The sequence below is a fragment of the Pleurodeles waltl genome, chromosome 3_1 (genome assembly GCF_031143425.1).
Source record: "Pleurodeles waltl isolate 20211129_DDA chromosome 3_1, aPleWal1.hap1.20221129, whole genome shotgun sequence".
Classification (NCBI taxonomy): domain Eukaryota; kingdom Metazoa; phylum Chordata; class Amphibia; order Caudata; family Salamandridae; genus Pleurodeles; species Pleurodeles waltl.
The window spans coordinates 735,287,634-735,314,857 of record NC_090440.1 but is presented as its reverse complement, the minus strand read 5'-3'; positions in this window follow the sequence as shown (position 1 = coordinate 735,314,857).

Sequence of the window (27,224 nt, the reverse complement as noted above, 5' to 3'; positions counted from 1 at the left end):
AGAGTTAAGCACAAGTTAAGTTAGTGACTTTTATGGTTCAGACAAGGATCGTGGTTGTTGCCTGATTGCCCACCACAAACCAATATCCAGATTTCTTACAAGTAACAATAAATAGTATTCCTCTGTCATTCTCTAACCTTTGTAAATAATAAGTGCCAATTTTACCCAAAGTATGGTTCTTAATTGACCCATCTCTGAAGGAAGAAAAGTTGAATCTGCTGTTCTGGGATTCAAATTCGTAAGCTCCATGTCACGGTGTTTCAATGACAAAAGTTCTGCCCACTAACCCATCAACCCAGCTGTCATTCTAAACTAAATTACAACACAGAGCTGATTACTAGTATCTTTCATTTCCAGAGAGAGCCCGGCGGATGTCTGACCACTCTATCTTGATGCTAGCTATCATCATAACTGCAGCGCTAATCGAACGCCACATCAGAGGCAAATCCTGATACATCAGTGAGGATCCTGGACCTGCAAATAAGAAAATGTCCCAAGAGAGGAGCAACTCCTCTCTCCCAGCTCTACGCCTCAGTGCCCCTTCAGTAAACAATTCAATTTCTCAAACATGGATCCGAAACCACACAGCCCCTTGACATGCATTTGTTGCTGGAGAATTGACTCGGTGCAATAACTAATGAACTCGGATGTTTGAAGGCATTGAAATGCGTTCGATGGGTGTCTCGTGTGCCCAGGATAAAGGTGCTAAGGGCTTCTTTACAATTGCCCCATAATTTGCTATGGTTAGGCTGCACCGGGCACTGTCATCACAGGGAGATGTATTTACTGGGTGCAGATTTAAGGCACCATTCTGAGTACAAAACCTGAAAATTGGCAATAATGCAGCAACACACCTATTTTCCACCACTTTCAGATGTGATACTTGGAGTGGTGTGGGCATGAAAATCTAGCGCAGGAAAACCGTTGAAGTGAGATAATTACTGCTAAACGTGGAATCGCGATTCAGGCATAAACTCTTACTTTTGCTATAATTGTGCTTTAGACAGGGCTCTGAATCAGGCCTATTTCTTCTCAATATTCAGGTCTGTTGTCCCTTCCCTAGCAAGTCGATCAATTAATATATCTTGTTATCCTTTTCCACTTACAACACAAGATGCTGTGTTGTAAGAACATTGAAATGTAGCATAGTCACCCAAGTTAGCTCTATATGAGATTCACAGAAATATAACATTCTCCGTTTTAAAATTGGCTCTGGTAAGCTGCAAATGACATGGCATTCGTCAACAAGCACAGCTCTGTTCTATGTTAGATATTCCAGTGTCTTCCTTTACTCTACATGAACTATATCCTTGCTCGAGCTTATCAAAGACCTTCTTGCGTTAACCTCCCATCTTTTATTTCCCCAGTGTCTCTTGCAAACGTTAAAGCAGACCTAAAAAAAGGCATCCCAGTTTTCGATCGATTTCTGTTGGAAACAGCTGTGTGATACGGTAATGTCATTTCAAGTTCTAAATATTGGGAAAAATATAAATGACAAAAATATCTACTAGGTGACCTCTACATTTATGAACCGTACCCATTATACATCTCCAAGGCATGTGGAGGTGGAGCTAGGAATGGTGAACCTATACTTACTAATATGTATTTGCAGCCATAATATTTACATTTTATCCATGATATTTTGGCCTATGATATTCTTGTGGCACGATACTTCTGTAGTCAATATTCTGACATACAATAGATGTACGGATTTGTGTACAGTCAACCCTATTAACTGTGAGAGTTTTTCAAAACAAGTGGCATGAAAGTGTCTGCCTTAATGGTGTATGGTTTAAGTCTGCAAAAATACGATTAGCAAACCATATACTACATGCAACTAAACACTTCCAATTGAAAGGTTGTAGGGGCAGAATGTTCTAATAGCCTTGTAGCCCTCTGTAGCAGGCTACAGCAGCCATTAAAGGCCTGCTCCCATGTTAAAGGCCCTCGCCGAACATTGGAGTGGGCCTTTAACGGCTGGTGTACACTGCTACAGCGGGCTGAAAAGCTGTATTAGCATACAATGCTAAAAGTCTTGCAGTGCTCTCGTACAGTGTGCAATTATGGGTGCAGTTTCTACATTTGTACTATTATCATCAAACGCAAAAAACCTTGCAGTGCTCCAGTACAGTCTGCAGTGATGGTGCAGTTCTCCACATATGGACCATTAGCATCTAACACTAAAAACATTACAGTGCTGCGGTACAGTCTGCAATGATGGTTGCAGTCTCCACATATTCACTATGAGCATCCAAACACTAAAAACATTGCAGGGCTCTGGTACAATCTGCAGTGATAGGTGCAGCCTCCACATATGCATCATGTGCATCCAACACTAAAAACCTTACAGTGCTCAGGTGCAGTCTACAGTGATGGGTGCAGTCTCCACATATGCACTATTAGCATCCAAACACTACAAACAGTGCAGTGCTCGAGCACAGTCTGCAATGATGGGTGCAGACTCCACATATGGACATTAGCATCCAACGCAAAAAAACTTAGAGTGCTCAGGTGCAGTCTACAATGATGGGTGCAGTCTCCGCATATGCACTGTTAGCATCTAAATCTAAAAACCTTTAAAATGCTCCTGTACAGTCTCAGCTGCCCGGAACAGCCACCGGTTGCACCGGTTTAGCTTCAAATGCCCCTTACAGGCCCCCATGCAAAGAGATAACTGCAAATACCAAGTGCATTTTCTTACAAACATGTTTATCTTCAAATCTCTAGTGCAGGTCCTCATGCATACATTTAATCTCAAATGGCCACTTCTTCAAACCTATCCCTTCCTAAAGTTTTTAACCTCTAACCCTATGCTCTCTTATCAACATGTCCTCCTTCCTCCCTTGCACATTTTATAATATATTTCCCGGCAGACGCCATCTAATTTAGTGCACCATTATAATTCCGCCTAATTAAATTAGCATTTTAGACCTCATTTTTGAGACTATTGGAAAGATAACAGGCCCTGGGAGGATGTGGACGTGGAAGGTCCCTTATGTTATTTTGTGACTTTGATTTAAAACTTCGTGATCTTCACTATTAGCGACTTCGGTAAACTTGTTTTCTAAAAAAAAAAAATGCACGGACATGCGAGCTGCCAGGCTGTGCAACTTCACAGGAAGCTACATTCAGACTTCGATTTACATGCAACAAATAGTATAGCCTACACTCAAAAGAAATAGAAAATTATAAAGAAATTATATGTTGACAAAAGTTCTGTGCCAGCACAGCACAAGACCTTAGGACAGCGTTTCGTACAGTTGCTACTGTCCAATTTAATGCCACATCAGTTACAAACCTCAGAAAGATGGACAGCACGAATGGCCCCTTTGCACTTCAGACTTAAGATCTGCACCACTTCATGTATCAGGGGCAGCTTGTTACTCACTGAGCCATCGCATCACCTGAGAGGTCTATAAAGTGGCATAAACTGAACAGATATACCATATTAACTACAGGGAAAGCATCAGAGCAGCCTAGTTGTCCTACCATTGGGTAAAATGAAGAGGATAAATATTCACATTAAAATTAATCTCGACTTGCAAGAATGGCCTTTTCGCCACGCACGTTGCCCAGACATTGAGCAAGCTAACCATAATTCACGCGACCACTGATCTGTAGCTAAGGTAATGAAGTAAAGAGGATTAGCGCCTGCACTGGCTGTTTATTGCTCATTGTGATTCAGCAAACCAGCTCCGCTCTATGGTATCACTGCCCTTTAATTATAACTACAGTATTGCCTGAAATGCTTACTGCTCCGGAAACCTCATTGATTTCAAATCTTCAGTACCTCAAACAAAGACATAAAAGGATTAGAAATGTGCTGCTCGCTCAACTTTAGGCTCAGACGCCAGGGGTGCCCTACCTGCGCTGTGCAGCGCGGCCACTTCTGGCCTAGGATTCTTTGCCAGCGTTCCTCTGGCACCCATGCCAGACTTGCCCCGTCATTACTGTGCTGTACTAACGGGCAGGGAAACATTATAGGGCATATTTACAAGCCTCTTGTGCCACATTAGCGCCACCATAGTGTCATTTTTTTTAACGCAGTGCGGCTTTTCTGCAGCACCATATTTACAAGTGCTTGCATTGTGCCACTTTGTAAACCCTTGCGCCACATTATGCCTGCGCCAGGCATAATGTATGCTAGGGGGGGCGTTCAGGTGCAAAGAGGACCGAAAAAATGGTGCAGTGAAATTTACATTTACCTGCGCCATTTTTTCTGTCATTTATGACGCCTGCTCAGAGCAGACGTTAAAATGTCACACCCATTTTAATCAATGGGCCTCTATGTGCTTTGCTGCACTAAACTCAACATTTTTGATGCTAGTGCAGCAAAGTGCTACAATAACATCAAAAGTGTTGACGACTGACATGGTGTGCCGGATTGTAAATACAGCACAACCATGGTATTGTTAGGTGGGAAAGGACTGATGCTCCACTTTCTTGCAAATATGCCCCTCTTTCCTATATTTATTAAGGTCTGGCTCAGGTGCTAATAGGGCACAAAGCATCTCTAAGCAGCGAAAAAACAGCACATGCTATTTACTGCGTGAGTGTGAACTTCACAGTGCTTTGTGCCATTTTGCGACACTTAGCCTCAAGATTGGGCCTGATCAACAAAACCACTCATAGGTTTTGACACAAAGCCTAATCTGTTAAAATAGCAAGACTGGGCTTTGAGCCTGGCCGCTGGTTATGCAGCAGGGGGACACCAAATTAAGCAGCATGGGAGCACCAAATTATGTGGGAAGAAAAGACAAATAATGCCACGTACCGCAGCACATTTTTTGATGAGTATTACTTCATTATTTTGTCATTTTCACACATGATAATACTGTCTGGGCAAAGGTTTCACCTCATCAGTATCAACTTAACAACCAAACACATAAATAAGCAACTAAAAGATGACTAGTTAACCTTTGCGAGGGGCCTTACACGGCTCGCAAACACGTTGCCACATTTTTAGTAAAGGCTGACCCAATTGAGAGAAAAAAACTTTTTGGGGTTAAAATATGCAGATTGTGCAGCAGATGATGGATTATGTGGCAGATGCATCAAATCCATGATGAAAAAAAAGCTGTAACCGCAGTGGCATAATTCGAGTGGCTCAAGCTTTCTGTGAAAACTCCATATTTGAAGCAGGGACAAACAAGGGTAAATATGTTAATTTCTACATAAATAGGTGCTTTGCATGTGTGCTGCAGTGGACAGCGCACATCCGAAGTGTGTGGACCTTCTGAGTTTGTCTATATTTGTAGTGGAGGGGTATGTCTCATATACAAATCCTGCGTTAGACAGAGCATACCGCACCTCTGCACCAAGATGCAAGGCTGTGTGTTGTGCAAGGTAGCATGTTTGCACTGTAGATGACACCTGCAGCAGGCCAATCAATGTAGATATGGCACTGTGCTGTTTCCTTCTTCACAAATTTCCATGTCGCTCTGCATGAACGTCAGTAAAGGAGAACTTGGCTTCTGTGAAAAATTACCCAATTTTGTGCTTTGTTCCCCACATTTTAACCTTTCTGATTTTCAGTCACGGCTTGCTGGGGTTACAGAGGTGGGGCGGCGCGTGCGCAGGGAGTAATTTCAAAAACGTAAAAAAAAAACCGTACTTCCGCTCCGCCACACCACCGCTCTTCCGTCTTGCAGTGAAGGCACAGGTTCCCAGCCTGCCCTGCTCAAAGCAGCATCAGGATTATCTGGGAGCACCCAGCCAGGGCACTTCCAGGCAGACTGGGAGCCTGTGTCTGCTCTCTCCAGCCCGGTAACACAGTGCCGGGTTGGAGAGAGCACACTGCGCATGTGTGTTTGGCTGGCCCGGAGATGGCCGGCCAAACATGCATGCAAAGTGAGGGGAGACACTGTTCGTCATCCCATGGCCCCACCCATTTCACAATGAAGGAATAATAAACATGTGAAAGATTTGCAGGTTCTGCTGCTAGTGGGGGCAACGCTTCTCCGCCATAGTGGAGGAGCCGTCACTGCTGATTTTGAAAGCTTTAGGCCCCTCAGGCTCTTTTTCCACTGCTGAGTAAGAGTAAGGGGCCTCTGCTTCCCCCCCCTTAACACATATGCTGTGCATTGGAACTCCCTGTTTGGACTATTGAACTCCCCGATAAGATCTTGGTAAATGACGACTAAAAGGCCATGAAAGGTTTAATGTCAAACATGGGCTGCAGTGACAACCGAAAAGCTATTTCACTGGATAGGCTCTGCTACACTTTTTAATGAACAGGTTTGCTATTTCACTGGGTAGGTTCTGCTAGAGCTTTTAATGAACAGATGTAAATGGGATTAAAATCTTCCTATCAACAACTTGAAAAATGCTAGAAAAATACTTCAAAATGCTTTAGTTAATGTTCATATTTTTGATTGAATGGTGAAATCAGATTATGATTATGCAAGTGGAAAGGTACTTTGTAAAACTGTCCTTTGTGTTGCCTGAGCCAAAATTGGCATGAAACCACTCTTGCCACTTATCCCTCAAGAGCGAGAACACACATCTGTCACCGGGAGAGCTACCAACTCTGGCTCAGATGACAGTAGGCTACCTTTGAGCTGAACAACTGCACATGAGTGTTAACTCCTGACCTCTTAGCAGGGATTCACAGTCTAGAAGGGAGCGAGAACATTTGTTAAAATAAAAGGTGGCTTTACAACTACCTATTTTGACTTAAAGGTGCCTGGGAGGTCTCCGTATTCATTTCCAGAGGTCTCCTAGATAGCCAGGCTCCAATAACAGTCTGGAAGAGAATCCATTTTAACCTTGTCTTGTGATGGGAAACTGCTTCTGAAATTAGAAGTGACCAAGGAGCAAGGCTTACCTGGTGGCTGAAGAGTTTTGCAGTAATGAAACAGGGCTTTCCTAGGTCATTTTACAGTATGGAAACAAGGAAGTGCTGAAGAATAAATCTGGCAACTCAATCAACACCTCCTCAAAACATTCCTGGATATGGGAAGACTCCATCTGAAGAAGAAGGATTTGCTGAAAGGAGACTCCTTGCTCCTGGAAGAATAAAACTCACTGAAGGTCTCAAGGACTCCAGAGACCAGGTGGCACCTAGGGATAGGAACTGCTCTCCAAAGGTCAGGGAGTTGGCTACATATTTGCCTGATTTAGGGACAAAAAGAGAAGGATTCCTGACTCTAAGAGACCCAAGGTAATCATAGAAGACTGGATTTTAAAGAGACATGGAAAGAGAGATACTAGGTGCCTAAAAGCCTGCCCACTGAACTAATGGCTGTAACACTGACATAGGAGGAACTTTCCCCGCACTTGGATAAAACTGAGTCTTAGTTATTCTTTTGACCTTTGAAGAACGGGTGCAAGGTGCTGGGGTTTGCCCAATATGGTTACATCTTAAGTGGGCAAGTTCATCCCATTGAGAGCTTTTTGCCACCCTAAAAAATGGTTCTCCTGGAACTTGTAGAGAAGGTGTCCAGTGTAGTGGAGCCCAGAATGACTGCAGCTTTCAGCCATGCCCCATTTGTGAATTTTGATTTCCAAAAAAGTGACTGAGTGCCACGGGACAGTTAAACTCAAGGGGAGGACGCCATAGCGGTAACTTTCCCCCAAGTGTATTTCCATGTTCCCGCAAGGCTGACCAGTGGGAACATTGTAATACACGTTCCTGCCTGGCTGACCTGCAGGAACAGTGTTAGGATACTGGTCTCGGCTCCTTTAAGGGAACTGAGGCCAATAGCCTAACATTCCAGCACCCTCGCATTCTGAGGGTGCTTGGCAGGGTAGCCCCTGCACTGCCCATGCCATGGGCATGCCATGGGCAGCCCTCAAGCCCTGGTTTTCCACCAGCCTTTTCATTGCGGGTCCCCTTCATGAAAAGGCTGGCAGAAAGATGGGTTGTATTCAGCCAAGTGGCACTGAGTTCAGTACCACCCTGGCTGGTTACAAGTCCAACCAGTCCAACCACCGCCATGCCATCAGGAACCATGTTCCCAACGGTGACAGCGGTGCTGGCGGGTCCACCTGCCAGGGTTGTAATTGGGCGGTCAGTCCACAAAAGTTGCAGCGGTCCGACCATCATGGCGAATGTGGCGGTCCTCGGAACGCCACACCAGTAAGGAGGCCCTTAGTCTAAAGGTAAAACTTTGGACCAGGGCAAGGCAGCAAAGCTATCTGCTCAGAGAAGCAGCCTTGGCGAATACAAAATTTAGAATTTTACACCACAGAGTTTTTAGTGCCAAAATGAGTGACTTCAGCGAGAGCTCAACAACGTCCGATATGATGTCAAAAGTCCCTCTCTAGCCACCACATAGGCCTGTTGGAAAATTTCCACTTCCAGGTTTGAAGGCAAAAACTTTCACTGGGAATACTCACTTAATGTATCCTACCTCTGCTTCATTATGGTCAGCCTAAAAAGGTGCCTAGGTCCTGGTCTACCACAACCAGTGAAGTTTGATAGGTGCTTCACTTTGTCTTGCCTCTTTTCACCCTAAAATATTAAACATTCATATCTCTGGTTCACTTTAGCCTATTTTATTGGTCATGATGTCTTTTTGCTTATGAACTTTTTCTCTATTTTTCTAATCTCTCTTGTGCTGTTAATTTTAAAGCATTGCTTAACTTAACATACATTTCATTGTGGATGCCATTTTTCTTGCACAATAGCTAGCAGGGGTTGAGTAGAAATTCTTCCTCATGTTTTGACCTAACAAAGGAGGATTTATTAAGTTGGTAGGCATATCTTCTTCCAAATTTAATAACCACATTCCTATCACACTCCTACTCACACTCTGTCATATAAGCACATTGCCTTTTTTTCCTTGAAAGGTATATGAATTTGTTATGAAAAGAATGGTAACCTACAATGGATTTAAATATAAAAGCAGCACAAAGTCTAACTCACTTTACTCTGAATTTAATAGAAGTATGGTTTCATATGAGCTTTTCCTTTTTTTCTCCAGAAGCAATTACCAAAGTTTCAAATCACATGCACTGAAACCTGTTTCTTTTTCAGTGTTTTGTCAGATCCTTTCTTGTTGCAACACCTTTATGACAAATAATTATTTAGTGGCAGCATTTCTTACAGAAGATGTACAAATGTTTTTAGCTGTGAATCCCATTGAAATAATCTCTTTTCCTTTATTAGTCTGAGTGGTACTGTTTCCACTACTTACCCGTAATTTGATTCTTTATAGAATAGACACCCATCATCACAAGCTCCCCTTGAGTCTTTTCTTCCTTCTTGCAGTTATTGCTCAATTGAGGAGTGCCCACCTCCTCCAATGCACTTTCCATTGATCATTTGTTCTCTTATTACCTTAGGAGAAACTTTCAAACACCCTATGCCTTCCCCTGGGGGATAAAAGTCACTTCAACCCAGAGAGCACCCTGTACAGTTAAAGCCTCTTTAAGAAAACACAATTTCCAACCCTACTGGGAGGTTGGGTCTAAATGACTGGAACAAAGAAGAAATCACTCAAATTAATAGTATTACCTCTTCGTCCACCTTCCTCATTCCAGTAATTACATAATTGAGGAAAGTCTTAGACTGCAAACAGCAATTCAGGTTCAAGAAAAAATGAATAAAAAACTGTCTAAAACCTTCAATGATGCAACACAAATGAAAGTTTTATTTTGCATTGTTCCTTATCATGTCAGTGCACAGCTAACGGACCCTTGACCCATACATCCTTTCAACTATATTGTATTTCAATTATATATTTGTTTTCAAATGTCATAATAAGTGCCCAAATTGCAGCTCTACAAATTTCCAAAATCAAAGCAGCCCTATTCTCTGCCCAAGATGTTGACATGCCTCTGATGACTTCCCATGAATGCCACCAGGACATTTTCAACTGTTCTCTTCATAAGCGGAAGCAGTTCTGTATTAAACTCAGAGACTCAAAGGAGTAGAATATTTACGGCTTTTCCTGACTGAGGTGTAGTTCACAAATAAAAAAGCCACTTTCCTGAGGGATACCACAGTATCCAGGTAGATCAGCTCTGCTGTCTTAACTTGTGAGCTATGGAATCCCTCATGTTCTGGAGAAGTAGAATCAGGAGAATCCTTAGGCAAAATGACCTCCTAATCTAAATGAAGACACATGAACTTAACAAATAAAAGGTGGGTTCATTCCTAAGACTAGTTTGTCTGGAAAGATCTTCAAGAAAGGACATTTCCATACCAAGGCACCACATTCACCCAATCACAAGACTGAGGTAATAGCCACCAAGAGGAACATTACCCAAGTAAAAAACTGAATAAGAACTGATTCCAAAGGTTCAGAAGAATGGTTCTAAAGAACCGAAAGCCCATAAATCAAATTCCTCTCTATAATCAAAGTCTTAATTACAGAATGAGGCATAGAACAACTCCTCCAAATTCTCACTAAATAAGGCCCATGAGGTCACCTTGCCTTCCAAAATTCCCTAAAGATTTTTTAGCTGCTCACCAGGATTTATAAGTATCCACTGCTAAGCCCAGTGAAAACCCTTCCTATAAAAGAGAAAGTGTGTTCACCTAATCAAAACCAAATACATCAACTTTTTTCTTCAGATACCAGTTCTGAAAAGTTGCCCAGTCATAGGACTAGTATTTCAGTGTAGAAGATTTTCTAGCCACAGCTCAATTTACAGACAAACCTTTCCTATGCAGGACTACCCTTTCAATGTCCAAGTTGGCAAGTGCAGGAGTGCCAAAACCTTGTGGCAGAGAAGTAGCAGAATAAGAAAACCCCTTTCTTGACCCTTTACCATCTGACGAAGAAGAGAAAACCAGTATAAGTTGGTCCAAAAAGGAGCAACCATGAACATCTGATATTACTCCTTGCTGACCTTCAATAAAACTCTTGGAATCAGAGGAAAGAGAGGAACATTGTAAAGTAGCCCTAGAGCCACCCTCAGAAGGGATATATCACCCAAGCTCCTTCCTGTCTGGTCCACAAGCAAACCCTTGATCATGGAACATTACCCTTGCTATTAAAGAGATCTATCTTTGGTTGATCCTACCTCCTGCAACTTTCCTTGCAAGTTTGCAGGTTAAGACGCTAAGACATTAGTCTTGGAAGGATGAGACACTCTGTTTAGCCTGTCCGATGCTCTGTACTAGACCTCACTGATGTGAATGACTGACGGACAATATAGGCCTGATTTAGTTCTCAGCAGATGGGTTACTCTGTCACAACAGTGATGGATATCCTGTCCACCAAAATAAAAATCTGATTGTTTCATATGGGATTTATATTTCAGCGGATGGGTTATCTGTCACCTTTGTGATGGAGTAACCCGTCTGCTGATATCTAAATCAAGCCCTAAGTTCTTTTGGGTCTATTGGAGAATTAGGCAGACTTGTGTTGTTAAACACCTGGAATGGGCGCCCTTATGTCTTTTTATGTATGTCTTGGTTGTCATAATTTCTATCTTTATCAAAATGTCTGTTCACATAATGAGGGGTGCTAATCCTAGCAGGGCCATTGTGAATGTTTTCAACTCTTTCTCTTTCAAAGAGTGGTGACTGCACTGAGGTCACCATCTGCCCTGTAAATAAAAAGAGTCTATTGGGGCATCTTATCCATATGCACTGGCGTCTGCTGTGAATATCTTTGGGATTGGTGGACAAAGGAGAGATCCTGAGCTCGGATGTGCTGGATCCAGCCACCACTGCAGCTCATTCCTGATCACTCAATCTAAATTTATTCTGACTTCTACTTTTAAGCATGGTAGATTTCAAGATTAAAAACAAAAATCCCCAAAAGGAATCTTGCCCAGGGAATCACCATCAATGTTTCAACCATGTCTCTGTAAACCCAAAGGCACTATCTGGCTCTGAGTGAATCCTGAATTGGCTGCACTGACAACATGCTTCTGAACTTTCAGAATTCTGGTTTTTGGAAGCCTTTACCACCTCCTTGCCTGTCTGAAATCATGCTCCTATAAACTATATAGCTTGCACTGAAGTAAACCTGGATGTCTTCCAGGTGATCAGGAAGCCATGAGGCTGATGGAACAATATCAGTTTTTGAAAATGATGTTCTTGTTCGGTAGCTAATGATGAATGGATGAACCAATTCTCCAAGTAAAGATGTATTGACATTTCTTGATTGTGTAGGAAAATTACCTGGGTAAACAGAGCCCTTGTAAACACACATGATGCTGATATCATAGTGAACAGGAAAAGACAAAATGGAATATGTTGTTCAAGAACTGGAAAATCAAGTATTTTTGATGTCCCTGACATACTGTCACGTGTGGATAGGCGTCTTGCAGAACCACTGTAACCATCAACTCTCCTGGTTGGATCAACAGAATTATCTGCTGCAATCAATCCATCTTGAAATAAATTGTTGGCACCAATGAATTTACCTTCTTAAAATCCAGAATAGGCCTGAGCTCTCATGATGACTTTTTTGCCAGCAACAGGATTGAATGAATCCCTTGTATGTGGTCATCTGATTTTATGCAAGAACGGGCACAGATTTGCTTTTAAAATTATGGCCCATATTTATACTTTTTGACGCAAAACTGCGCTATTGCAGTTTTGCGCCAAAAAGATTAGCGCCGGCTAACGCCATTCTGAAGCGCCATGCGGGCGCCGTATTTATTGAATGGCGTTAGCCGGCGCTAGCAGACCGGCGCTGCCTGGTGTGCGTGGAAAAAAACCACGTACACCAGGCAGCGCCGGCGTTGGGGAAAATGGCGTTAGGGCGTCTTAAAATGGGGCAAGTCAGGTTGAGGCAAAAAAATCGCCTCCACCCGATTTGCGCCATTTTTAACGACGCCCAGACGCCATTTACATGACTCCTGTCTTAGTAAAGACAGGAGTCATGCCCCCTTGCCCAATGGCCATGCCCAGGGGACTTATGTCCCCTGGGCATGGTCATTGGGCATTGAGGCATGTAGGGAGGCACAAATCAGGCCCCCCTATGCCACAAAAAAAATATTTAAAAAAAAAATTATACTTACCTGAACTTACCTGAATGTCCCTGGGATGGGTCCCTCCATCCTTGGGTGTCCTCCTGGGGTGGGCAAGGGTGGCAGGGGGGGTCCCTGGGGGCATGGGAGGGCAGCTGTGGGCTCATTTTGAGCCCACAGGTCCCTTAACGCCTGCCCTGACCCAGGCGTTAAAAAGAGGCGCAAATGCGGGGGTTTTTGCCCCGCCCACTCCCGGGCGTGATTTTTGCCCGGGAGTATAAATACGACGCATTTGCGTCGCAGTCATTTTTTTAGACGGGAACGCCTACCTTGCATCTCATTAACGCAAGGAAGGTGTTCACGCAAAAAAATGACGCTCATTCCTCATACTTTGGCGCAAGACGCGTCTAACGCCAAAGTATAAATATGGCGTTAGTTTTGCGCCGAATTTGCGTCGAAAAAAACGATGCAAATTCGGCGCAAACGGAGTATAAATATGCCCCTATATATTTTATGCTATACATAAGAGTTTTTTTTCTCCAGTGTTCTTGGACAGAGGAGTATGGATGACACCCATCTTTGAATTTTTAGATGACAAGTCTATGCTGTGGCTATTCTATACATTATTCACAACTCACAGATCCAAGACACCAGTCTCCTAAGTTGTCAGAGAACCTCAGCTACATCCAGCAGCTGGCTCTACTACATCCACTGCTCCCCAGGAGCCAGGAGAGCGGATTATTTTGAAATAATGACTGCTTGACTTACATTGTTTTTTTAATGAACAACGTGATTGAACTCTTTTCTTCCTCTTGGCTGGCTTGTGTCCATGCTGGGAAATTGATATTGCAGAATTAGAAGACCTCTTACCTTTATAAGGTATGGTATGTTTCCTATACCTAACAACTGTTGTTACCTTGCAATCTACCTAATTTCCAAAAAGCTGTACAGCAGATACAAATTTCAAAAGTAATACATTTTCAGACTTTTCTGTCTTCTAACCTCTTACCCAAATTCAACCTCGCACTAGGACAGTCCCTCCATCACCCAGTATAGACACCCTGAGATCATTACACGCTCATCAGAGAGGATTCTGACTTGGTGATTTATGTTAGTCAGTAATTCTGAATAGTTCTCACCTTCCTGCATAGCTCCTGCTAGGGAGTAGAAATGCTTGATCAAACATTGAGGCATGTAAGCCACATAAGGCCCAGCTCTCAAAGCCATGTTACTGCCAGCATGAGCTTTAATGCAGATTCAATCTTTTAGCAACCACAACCCTCAGGATTTACAGATGTCTTTCCTGATTTGGTTTCCATTATAGATAGCACAATCAATGAATGAGGGAGGGCTGTCCCTGTTTCTAACAACAGGTGCACCTTCTTCATAAATGTAGAGATAAATACATTATCCATGTTTATCCTTTCTATCAAATTAACAAACATATCTTCTCATAAAGAAAGAGCAGGTTTTAGCAGTCTCTCACATTGTGGAAAAAGGGTGCTGAACTCACCTTCTTTACGTGTAACAAGAATTGCAGTGGTATGAAAGCAGGTGTTGTCTTATGACCTTGCTCATTACACTTTGCTTTTGATAGCTACCTCTGGTTACTGACACAATATCATGGTAAACAACATTGTTGACAAAAATACTGTGTCAAAAACATCCTTTACCCCAATGTCGTGATCCAAAACTTATAATGGTAAGTACAAAAATATTAGAAAAAATATCTATGGCACTAACAGTTTTTATAATTAGACAAACATATTGAATTTTAAAATATAAATAGAGTTTAAAATAGTAAATGTTACATTTTTTAATATGTAATTTTCATATAAGGTTAGTATAATATGTTCCACTGTTTAATACTATACATAAATATATATTTATATAAACACACAAACACACATCTATACATATAGGCCCTCATTATGACATTGACAGTGAGCTGACCGCCACGCCGGCGATGGCGGTAGTAGATCCCTCCCATATACAGCCAATGAACCATCTGAGCCAGCAGTGCGGTCCGGCCACCCACCACGGCGGTGGCCGGCTTCAGGGTGGCGGAACACCATTCACCGGCCAACATATTATGACATAGCAGAACGCCACGATTTCCGGGGTGGGGCCAATGCCACAAAGGGCCTGACAGAAACGAATCATAGAAAAGGAGACACTCACCTCCAGGGACACAAAGGAGTCCACAGCCGCAATGGAACCGGAACTGGAAGCCATGCCGATGCTGTACCATGTGATGGCAGTCCAGGAGCAGCAACGGTGATGACAATGGTGAGTACAGCCACCTAGCACACAAAGGAGGGAGGGGAGAGTGATACACCCACATGCACAACACACACCAAACACACATACTACACACACATACACAACAATAGGCTGATACATCCAACAGCAACATAAGCCAGAAGTAAAGAAAGCCAGGACAAATACCTTTGGTCCCACCACTGTATTCCAGTGGGAATAGCGCCCACAACAATATGACAACTATGTACAAAGGGCCATTGGCCAGTCAATCTGTCCATGTCATCCCACAGGGCATTGAAATGGGCCCAACTTGACTCCTGACAGCCCAAGTCACTCCACTGGGCAGGGACATCATTATGCAAGGCAGGCACTTCGAGGCAGAGGGGGAGTGTGGGGGGAGTTTCTTGGGAGGGGAGGTCCTCGGATTTGGGTTGGGAGGGGGCGGGCCTTTGTTTTTCTGTTTAGGGGGCAGAGGAGTGGGCTTGGAGGAGGAGAAGGGGGAGACATTGGAGGCAGTGGCTGTTGTTGTGTATGCTCCTAGGTGTTGGTAGTGTGTGTGCTCGTGGTGTGATCTATGGTGCCTGTGCTTGCCTCTGCGAGTCCTGTCTGTTGTCTTGGGTGCATGCTGGTCTGATTGTGAGCTTGGGGTGGGGGGAGAGGGCTTTGGGATTGTGAACAAGTAGTTGAAGGGGGGACGGAAAAACAGGGACGCTGCTGTCAAAAAGGAGGCCAGAGCCTGAAACAATCTCTGTAGAGCAGCCAAGCCACCGTGAATGCCCTCCAGGTAGGCATTGGACTGCTGCATCTGGGATGCCTGCCCCTGGATGAGAATCACTATGGTTGACTGCCCTACAGAGATGGATCTCAGGAGGTCAATAGCCTCCTCAATGAGGGCAGCAGGTCTGACTGGGGCAGGGCCTGAGGTGCCTGGGGCGAAGGAGACACCCACCCTCCTGGGTAAGCGGGCATAGGCAACTGGGTGGGCAGTGCTGGTACAGGGGTGGTGGAAGATGATGTAGCTGGGGTGGTCCCAGAGGAGTCCACCACCACCGGGGAGCTTCCATCAGAGGAGGAATCAGAGTCTGTTGTCATTGCTCCTGTCTCCCCTGTGGAGCTCCCCTCACCCAACAATCCACTGGTCCCCTCGGCGTCGGTGAACACTACCTCCTGGGTCCCGCGGGCTGCAGCTCCCCCATTTGCCGGTGCCCCTGCTCCTTTGCCAGATGATGCTGATGCACACAAGGATAGGATGAGAAAAGGAGAGAGGGTGGGGGAGAAAGAAAGGGAGCACATGGTCAATTACAGAGACAACAGCACATATGGCATCCACATCACAATGACCCACTGGGACTCACACTGTGCAGTATGAACCACAATACCAAACCATTGCCTGGGAACAACAGCAGAGATGAACTCAAACACTACCATCTGCACACCTACTGGTACTCACTAAGCCATGTCTGCCATGGTATGCCAGCTACTTGCCGTTACCAAATGTACATACCACTCATCATTGCTAAGCAGGACTCTACAAGATTAGCTAAACAGGCATATTAGGTCATCCACTGACTAGAACCTTGCACCCATACAACAAGGCAGGCATCAAGAAAGAATTCCACACAGTGTGTACTCACCCCCTTGTAGCTGTTGTGCTGCCCTCAAGCGCCCATCTAACTCTGGATTGGCCACTACCAGTATGTGGGCCAGTAGTTGGGTCAGGGTCCCACGGGTACCCCTCCCTTGTTGTTAGGACATCCCCAGCTGGGCCTCCGCGGTCTTCCGGGCCCAGCGTCGCCAGAGCTCCCACCTCTTTCTGCAGTGGGCGCTCCGCCAGATATGTACCCCCAGGGTCTGAATGTCCTTGGCGAAGGCACGCCATAACCCTTTCTTCTGACGGGTGCTGACCTGCATAGGGAACATAGATGAAAGAACACCATGAACTCCACACTACATTATGTTACAGCAATGGTTTACATAGTGCATCAATCCCACATTAACATCACATATTATTCTTACCTCTGGATTCCTTGCACCGTTCGATCATCTTAATAATAGCAGGTGATTTGAATTGCACTTTTGAACCTTCTTTTTTGAACAGTGGATTAACGGACGAAGAAGACGAATTTTAGGGAATCCCACAGTTAGCGAATAAACGTAAGTGTATTCGTTCTTGTGTGGCCTCCCAGTTGGCTTCTTTATGCTTAAAGCATGGACTTAGGGCTTACAATGGTCGCATGCCTTCCGACTTAAATACAGCACCTACATTCAAACAAGGTGTGTCCACTAGTGTAATTGACTACTTCCTAGTGGACGTTAGTTTGTGGCCTTCACTAAAAGATATGAAGGTGGAATCCCGGTGTGAGGGTGATCATAATTCTTTGCTTCTTACCTTGTATGGGGATGTATTTAGGAGATCTCTGAACGCAAAAACGTACAGTGGTTCCTACCCCACTGTTGAACAACAATCATGCAAATGTTTGTTGGCCAAAGGTATTGTCCAACCCCTATTTGATAAGTGGGATTTACAAATCGTTTGTTGATGAGATGGCAGTCTATAAGGAACATTAAGTTGATAATATTCCCATTCTTAATATCCACGAAGATATGTTGAAGAAACCGCAGAGGTTCTTCTCCAAAAAGACTTGCTTAAAGTCTTTCGATGCCAATATGAACAATAATGAATGGTTTAATGAGGACTGTACAAAGGCTAAGCCTGCACTAAAATCTGCTATTATGATTGGCTGTCAAGGGGAGATCCAATCAGCTAGATGCACATATAAGAAGGTCTTAACACAAGCAAAAAAGGTATGGGAAGATTCCATCTGGCAGGACTTGCTTGTCGCAACCAAATTTAATAACAATATGCTGTTCTAGGAATTATTGTCCAAAGGACAAAGAGGGGGCAAGAGCAGTATCAGGAATCATATACAACCTGAGAGCTGGGTGGATCATTTCAGCCAACTCTATGTTGCTCCCTGTAATTTCCCACATTGTAATCCCCAAATTTGTGACCCAGTCTCTTCATTGTTGGCCAGTCCGAGTGATTGCCCAGACTTATTTAGCTTGGACATCTACACCTCTGAGGGTTGCATCTTTTTCTCTATAGAGGAAACTATAGCTGCAATCAACCTCCTAAAATCAGGTAAAGCACCTGGCCCGGACAAGATACCGGGAGATCTATATAAATCTGAACCAATCATTTGGTCCTGGTATATAAATCTGATCTCGAACAAAATCGCTGCTGGTGGTGCAATCCTGAGCACCTGGAAGGAGCTGAAACAATCCCTATTTATAAAAAGGATAATGCAAGCTCCCCAGCCAACTACAGGCCCATTAGCCTTATTGATAATTTAAAGAAAATGTTCGCTAAACAGCTTTTGGAGAGGTTAATAAGTTGGGTAAAAGATCATCAGGTCCTTTCCTCGTTACTGGCGGGTTTTGGCCCAAAAACTAGCACGATAGACAAGGTTTTTTGGCTGGTGCTCCTACATTGGAAATATGTGGTCCTTGGCAAGCAATATCTATATGTTGATTTTGTGGACCTTTGATCTGCTTTTGACTTGGTCCCAGGGGAAAAACTATGGGAAGTATTATATAGGTTGGGTATTCCAACAAATACAATCCTCCTTTTACAATGGCTGCATGAAAACGCATACGTGCAAGTGAGATGTGGCGACCAAGGAGAGTTGACAGAAAAGATTCTCATTCAGAGGGGAGTTTATCAGGGTTGTGTCTTGGCCCGTATCTTATTTACCTTATTTATTAACGAGGTGGTAAAAACTCTGTCCTCTTGCCTAAATGATGCACCCACATTGAATGCGCAGAAGATTCCTATACTACTCTTCGCTGATGATTCTCTTCTTATTTCCAAGACCCCCATGGGCCTCCAAATCCTCGTTGACAGATTTAAATCCTTTTGTGTGGATTATGGTTTGGAGTTGACGTTAACAAAACTAAATTAATGGTGTTCAGCCCTGGTCCTTGTAGGAGATGCACTATTAATTTGGATGGGACTTTCTTAAGTAGGGTTAGATCTATAGTGATCTGTGTTATAATCTGGCGTTCGGATTGGTGCCTCCACGGCGGTCTGTTGACGGCCGTCAACACCGCATTCTTTGGAAAAGACCACCAATGTCTTAATGAGGGCCATAGTGTTAAATAATTGGTAACAGTATTTAGTTTTCAATATTTAAATTGTTTTATATTTTAAATGTATTACTATGCACATATATGTATATATACATAACAAAGATTTGTTATTGATGCTATATTTTTTATTTTAAATTTAATATTGATATATTTACATATGTATATCCATGTATATATATTTGTACTAATACAGTTAAAACATTATTAAAATTAATACAATGTAAAATTTTTTTTATTAATTATGCTACATTACATAAATATATAGATAATACATACACAATAAAGTCAAAAGGTTTAAACAATGGATAAGAAAAAATATATTAATATAGAGAATGAATAAAATATTAAAAGTTCTAAAATCAAAAAACAAATTTACAAAAAATACTATAAACAATAAAATAAATGTAAAAATAAAAATAAATACATTTTATAAAAAAACAATGAATGCTACAAACTCTGTTTAACATTATGAAAACATTTGGGGGGTCATTCTGACCCTGGCGGTCGGCGGTGAAGCAGCGGTAAGACCGGCAACAGGCTGGTGGTCTTTTTTCATGTATTCTGACCATGGCGGTTACCGCCATGGTCAGCCGCCGCTTCACCGTTCCGACCGCCACGGCGGTAACGACCGCCGGGCTGGAGACCTGGGTCTCCAGCCCGGCGGTCGTCACATACCGCCGGCGGTATTCCAACCCGCCTGACCCCGGCTTACCGCCATGGATTTCATGCGGTTGGGGACCGCCATTCAATCCATGGCGGTAAGCACTATCAGTGCCAGGGAATCCCTTCCATGGCACTGATAGGGGTCTCCCCCACCCCCAACCCCCACCCCGACTCCCTCCCCTACCCCCCCACCACCCCTGCCACCCCCAAAAGGTTGCAGGACCCCCGTCCCCCACCCGATCCCCACCATATACACACACATACACACATACAGGCACGCATTCATGCACATACACACACCCCCGCATTCATGCACGCATTCATCATGCACATACACACACACCCCCGCATTCATGCACGCATTCATCATGCACATACACACACACACCCGCATTCATGCACGCATTCATCATGCACATACACACACCCCCCCGCATTCCTGCACGCACATACACACACCCCCCGCATTCATGCACGCATTCATCATGCACATACACACACCCCCTGCATTCATGCACGCATTCACACGCCCCCTCAATATACACACACGCACACCCCCATGCACGCACACAACTCACAACACCCCCCACCCCCCTTCCCTAGCGGACGATCACCTTACCTGTTCCTGGTGATCCTCCGGGAGGGAACGGGCAGCTCCGCCGCCACTGCGACGCCAACAGAACACCGCCACAGCGAATCACAGGTCGTGATTCGCTGGGCGGTGTTCTGTTGGCGTGGCGGTGGAGGTGGAGCTACCTCCACTTCCCCGCCTGCCGCCAGTATGGCTGTTGGCGGCTCTTCGTCCGGAAACGGGCGGAGCGCTGCCACCAGTCAGAATGGCCCATGCGGAAGACCACCAGCACTGGCGGTCTTCTGTACGGCGGTCCCTCGGCGGTCTATTGAAAAGACCGCCGAGGTCGGAATGACCCCCTTGGTGTCTTAGAGTATTAAATATACTGCTCCGCCTCTAGCTTATGCATTGGTAGGCAAAGTGTTGGATTCTGAGGGACTAAAATGTACTATTTCCACTCCAGTCTGTACAACCGCAGGTAAAGCATTGGATTTTTGAAGGATAAAATGTACTATTCCCACTCCAAAGAGCGCAACAATAAAGGAAGTGTTAGACTTAGGAGGGTTAAAATGTACTATTCCAACTTCATTACATGCAACAGTAGGCAAAGCATTGGACCTCAGCGGAGCGAAACTTACTACTATCACTCCAAACAACAAACCAGTATGGAAACTGTTGAATTTTAGAGTGGGGACATTTAGGCCCTCATTATGAGTTTGGTGGTCAGCAGAGGCTGCCCGCCAAACTCATACCTTATGAGAGACCGCCTGTGCGGTCCAAACACCGCTGGCCCTGTGGTGAACAGGGCCTCAACATTGCAATAAGCTCGTAATCGAGCCAACGACAAGGTGGCAGTATGGCAGGTGCAGCAGTCCCCGTCGTGCATTCCACTGCCTGTAATTCAGGCAGTGGAATGTGCGACAGGGCTTTGCATGGAGGCCCCTGCACTACCCATGCCAAGTGCATGGGCAGTGCAGGGGGCCACAGTGGGCCTCTGATGCCCCCATTCCACCAGACTTTCCATTGTGGTGGAACTGCCATGAAAAGGCTGGTGGTATGGGGATTCATAATCCGGAGGACAGCGCTGCAATGCTGCCCTGGCGGACTACAACTGCCAGGACCACCAGGCTGCCGGCAACCTGGCAGTGTCGGCGATCTGACCGTGGCAGCTCTGCCACAGTCGTAATGAGGTGGTCGGGACGCCACGACCACGGCGGTCCAACCGCTACCATAATCATAATGAGGGCCTTGCTGTTCTGAACTAAACAGGGAAACAGTAGGGAAAACATTAGATTTTGGAGGGGTAACATTTACTATTCCCACTCTAAACAGTGCAACAATAGTGAACGTGTTGGATTTTGAAGGGGCGAAATTTACTATTCCCACTTAAGTCTGTGCATCAGTAGGGAAAGAGTTGGACTTCGGAGGAGTAAAATTTACTATTGCCACTTCAGTCAGTGCAACAGTAGGGAAAGGGTTCGACTTTAGAGAGCTAAAATGTACTATTCCCACTCCAGTCAGTGCAACAGTAGAAACATTGTTGGACTTTGGAGGGGTAAAATGTGCTCTTCCCAATCCAGTCTCTGCTGCAGTAGAGAAATCACTGGAATTTGAAGGAGAAAAATTTACTATTACCACTACAAGTAGGGCAACATTAGGGAAAGTGTTGGCCATTCCAGGCTGTGAAACAGTAGGGGGAAGCACTATACTTTGGTGAGAACAGTAGGGAAAATGCTGAATTGCAAAGAGGTTGCATTTGGTATTCCTACTGCAGTCCAAATAAGATTTGGGGAAGTACTTGACTTCAAACACATTACATATATGAATAACACCATGAATGTAGAAAACATATTAAAATCTTAATATAAAAATGATTAATTAGCATACATTTTTATATGTAATAAAAATAACAAAATAACGTACATGATTATTATTCAATAAAATATTTCTCAATTAATAAATAACTGTTATTCAATTATAGCTTCATTAACTTCCCACCATTCTTCTCTACTGGAGGATATCCCCAATGTCCCTGAGATGTTAGAGAATTTGATAAACTTCCTCTATTCACACATGTGCCCTTTTAGAGGAAGGCCCAACTTCATCTGGGAAATAAGAATGAAATGATGACAAATCTCCCATAATGATTCTGATGCCTTTTCCTACTTTTTCCATTCTACTCACCCAAATACTAAGTAATTGTCTTATCCACAGTCTTTTAGATATCAGCACTGTGTAGCTCTCTTTGAGGCTCAAGAGTCTACACTGTGATAGAGCGTAAATGCCAAAATCTACTCCTGTCTCTGTCATCTTCTTCATCAGAAGAGACAACCTCAAGACGGCTGAATTTCAGACTTCTGTTTTTTCCCTCCATCCTTCTTTCACCACAACTAACGCAGATGTAATACACTGGTTCAAATTCCTTGAGAAACATTGAAACATTTAATTGGTCTCACATAGATAACACCTGATAGGATGCATCTTAGTAAACAACATCCCATTGACTCTTATATGATCTTGCTTAAATGATACTTAAATCCTGCAGGAGTGTTTTACAAAACTTTGGTGCTCACCAATATGGTGAAAAGTAAAGACTGTGGCCCTCATTATGACATTGACGGTAAATCCCACTTACCGCCGCGCTGACGGCTGCCAACTTACAGCCGCCGTGGTGGATATCCGTTCACCATATTATGACACACACACACCAATCCATCAGTATTCAGCCACATACACAAATCCGCCACACCAAAGGTCAGTGATAAACTGGCGGTATCAAAACCCACACCGTTACACCAACAGAACTACACCCACCACATTATGACCCACGAATCACCACAGTGGACACTCAACAGAGGTAAACCATTGGTGGTACATACCGCTGCGCTCACAATGGACACCCACAGTCAAAACAACACCACACTGGACAATTCAAACAACACACACCTGACACCCTTACACACACCACACCCACACACCCACGCCACTATAAAACACACACCTACATTACCCACAACCTTCTACAAACAACAATTACTGCCAGGAGATTGACACCAAGACCACTGACACAACTCGAGCCACACACTATTCACACTTATACACCACTCACGCACTACACTTCACACACCCAACACATTACCCAACACATTACCCAACACACTCTCACCAACACACCTCACAGAACACCCATGGCACCACAAAGACACCCATGTTTCACAGAGGAGAAGGTAAGGGTCATGGTGCCGTAAATAGTCAGGGTAGAGCCACAGCTATTTGGAGCACAGGTACAGCAGATATCTATAGCTATGAATCTGGAGCTCTGGCGGAGAATCGTGGACAGGGTCAACGCCATGGGACAGCACCCAAGAACTAGGGATGACATCAGGAAGAGGTGGAATGACCTTTGGGGGAAGGTACATTCCATTGCAGAAAAACACCAGCTCACGATCCAGAGGACTGGCGGTGGACCCCACCTCCTCCCCCACAACTCACAGCATGGGAGGAGCAAGTCGTGGCGATACTGCATAACTGAGGGCCTGGCCAGAATAGGAGGAGGACTGGACTCTGGTAAGTCAACTCTGTACTATTATCACCCCTCTACCTGCATGCCATCACATACCCTCACTCCCATCAATCCACTACATCCCACACACTCCACCATCACATTTCACTAATCCCAATGCCAAGCCCTGCATGCTGTACCAATGCATGGACACACCTCACAGCCCTGCATGGACACTCATCACTAAAGCATGCATACCATAGACAACTAACAATCCCACCATACGCTAACATACACAAGTAAACGGTGCCAGGGCAAATCCAACCATAGAGGAGAAGCCACGGATGTACAATATGTCGGACACAGAAACCACAACACAACATTTACATCCCCACAGGTACCTTAGCCAATGTCAGTGGAGAGGAGGTGCCAGCAATTTCCAGTCCCCCAACTGAATAGGCCCACAGTGATGACAGCAACTCTGGTCTTCAGTATCTGGATGACCTGCCTGGCTCATCAGGGACTGCTGAACAGCTGGTTACCCAGGCCCATTCACACACCCCCACAGAGCCTCCTCAATCAGGAAACACCACCGCAGCACCCATCCAGCATACCCATACCTCTGTCACCAGGACACGTCAATCAGCAGTGTGTCCACCTCTACAGGGATCCCAGGGCCCGACTCGCCCCAAGACAATCAGGGACCTGGGGTCAATGGCAGTGGGCACGCGGTTCAGGGGACAGAGGAACAGGCCAACAGGGACACTGGGAGGACTGCTGTGCACCAAGGGGAGGACAGGACCAGGGAACCAACTCTCCAGGAGGCGCTCTCTGAAATACTGGGAGCCTACCAACATTCACAGGACATGATGGGACAGATTCTGGACAATTTGCAGGAGAACAGGCGGCTGCAGTAGGGACAGTACCAGGGGATCAGGGAGAAGTTGCTGGCCATTAACAACACCCTGATCTCCATTGCAGGGGTTCTGGCAGCCAAGGCCAACATTATGAGGGAGGCAGTCTCACACCAGTGGGCCCCTGCCACTAGCCAGACATCTGAACAGCCTTCCACCTCTGTTGCCGCTAGTGGCCAGGAGGCCCCGCCACAGTACACACAGGCCACCAGCACCCCTCCCTCTGCAGAAGGTGAACTACCCCGTAAACATTCCCTACGATCCAGACCGAAGCCATAAACACTTGCAAAGACCTCTGCCAGGAAATGAGACTCTCCTGATTGTCACCCTTGTGTCCCACTCTGTCACCCTGTCCACCTTGAACTGCCATTGCTCCCCTTCCTATGTCCCTATGGACAATGTACCTGTGCTGCAAACAGACTGGAACAATACCCTGGACTTTCCTCCATCATCACCCCATCCCATTGCACTTGCCCCCCCATATATTAGCACTTCAATAAACACCCTTTGAGAAAAGAACATTTTGGAGTATGTCATGTATATCAAATATGTAGTCATTGTAACAGGTACAAACATTGCAAATCAACTGTACAGAGAATGAGCATAGATTAATGACCTGTAGCTGGCTGTAGTGATCACACCAGGAGTATATATCAGGTCACCAACATCTGAAAAATGAATTGCAGAGGGAACAGTAAGTGGGCCTAGAATTTGAAAATATCAGTATGCCATTGCCACACAATTTTAAACAAATGTAATTGAAATATGAAGTAAAACTGTCCTACCTGTGTGTCATTGGAAGTATTGTCGGGTCACATTTGTTCTGTTGTCCTCATCCTCATCCTCTGCCTCCTCATCCTCACAGTCTAAAGAGTCTACTGCTGCCACACGGGCATCTCCAGCCTCCTCCTCCTGCAGGAATGGGACATGGCGTCTGAGGGCCAGGTTATGCAATATGCAGCATGCCACCACTATCTGGCAGACCTTCTTTGGTGAGTAGCACAGAGGTCGACCTGTTAGGTGGAGGCACTGGAACGTGGCCTTCAGGAGGCCAAAGGTCCTTTCAATTATCCTTCTGGTTCTCCCATGTGCCTCATTATAACGTTCTTCTGCCCTTGTCCTGGCATTCCTCACAGGGGTCAGCAGCCATGATAGGTTTTGGTAACCAGAGTCACCTGCAAATATTTAGGGACAACATTTAGCCACACACTAAACAATACGGCCCACACCATACCCATAGACCAACATCTACTGGGTGGGATCCAGGGCTCACCTATTATCCACACCCTGTGCCTCTGTAGTTGGCCCATCACATTTGTGATGCTGCTAATACCCAGGACAAAGGCATCATGCACCGACCCAGGATACTTAGCATTGATGTGAGAGATAAACTGGTCTGCCAAGCACACCATCTGAACATTAATAGAATGTAAACTCTTATGATTCCTGAGCACTTGTTCATTCTGCCGGGGGGGGGGGCGAATGCAATATGTGTTCCATCAATCGCCCCAATTATGTTAGGGATATGTCCCAATGCATAAAACTCTGCCTTCAATGTGGCCACATCCTCAACCTGGGGGAAAACAATGTAGCTGCACATATGTTTTATCAGGGCAGACAACACTCTTGTCAGCACTATTGAGAACATTGGTTGTGACATTCCTACTGCCAAGCCCACTATCACTTGGAAAGAACCAGTTGCCAGGAAATGGAGTACAGATAGCACTTGTACAAGAGGGGGGATCCCAGTGGGGTGACGGATAGCAGATATTAGGTCAGGCTCCAATTGGGCACACAGCTCTGTGATTGTGGCCCTCTCAAGTTTATAGGTGAGGATAATGTGCCTGTCCACCAGTGTTGCCAAGTCCGCCAGGGGTCTGTACACGGGGTATGTCTCCATCTCCGATTCATCCGCAGCGGTAGGAATCTAAGGGACACAAGAGTGAGGAGCCGCTCACAAACTGAACAATGGAACTAGAACAGAACTTTGCATCCTGTAAACATGAAATGGGTCATTGTGATTTGTCCAGTATATGCTAATAAAAGCCTTTTTATTAAATTTAGGCTAGGGATCTTGCCACTCAAGACATTCACTGCAAGGTGGAGCAAGGAGGATGACAACTTGAGCTTCTGCCATTTTTGCCATGAGCATCCAGAGACACTTGCACACTTTATGTTCTTTTGCCCTAGATATTTGGTCCCCAGGAAGAAGTGGATTATTCCTTTATGTAGATCAATGGGGATAAGGAAATACAACACATCCCTACGAATTCTGGCAAGTGACACA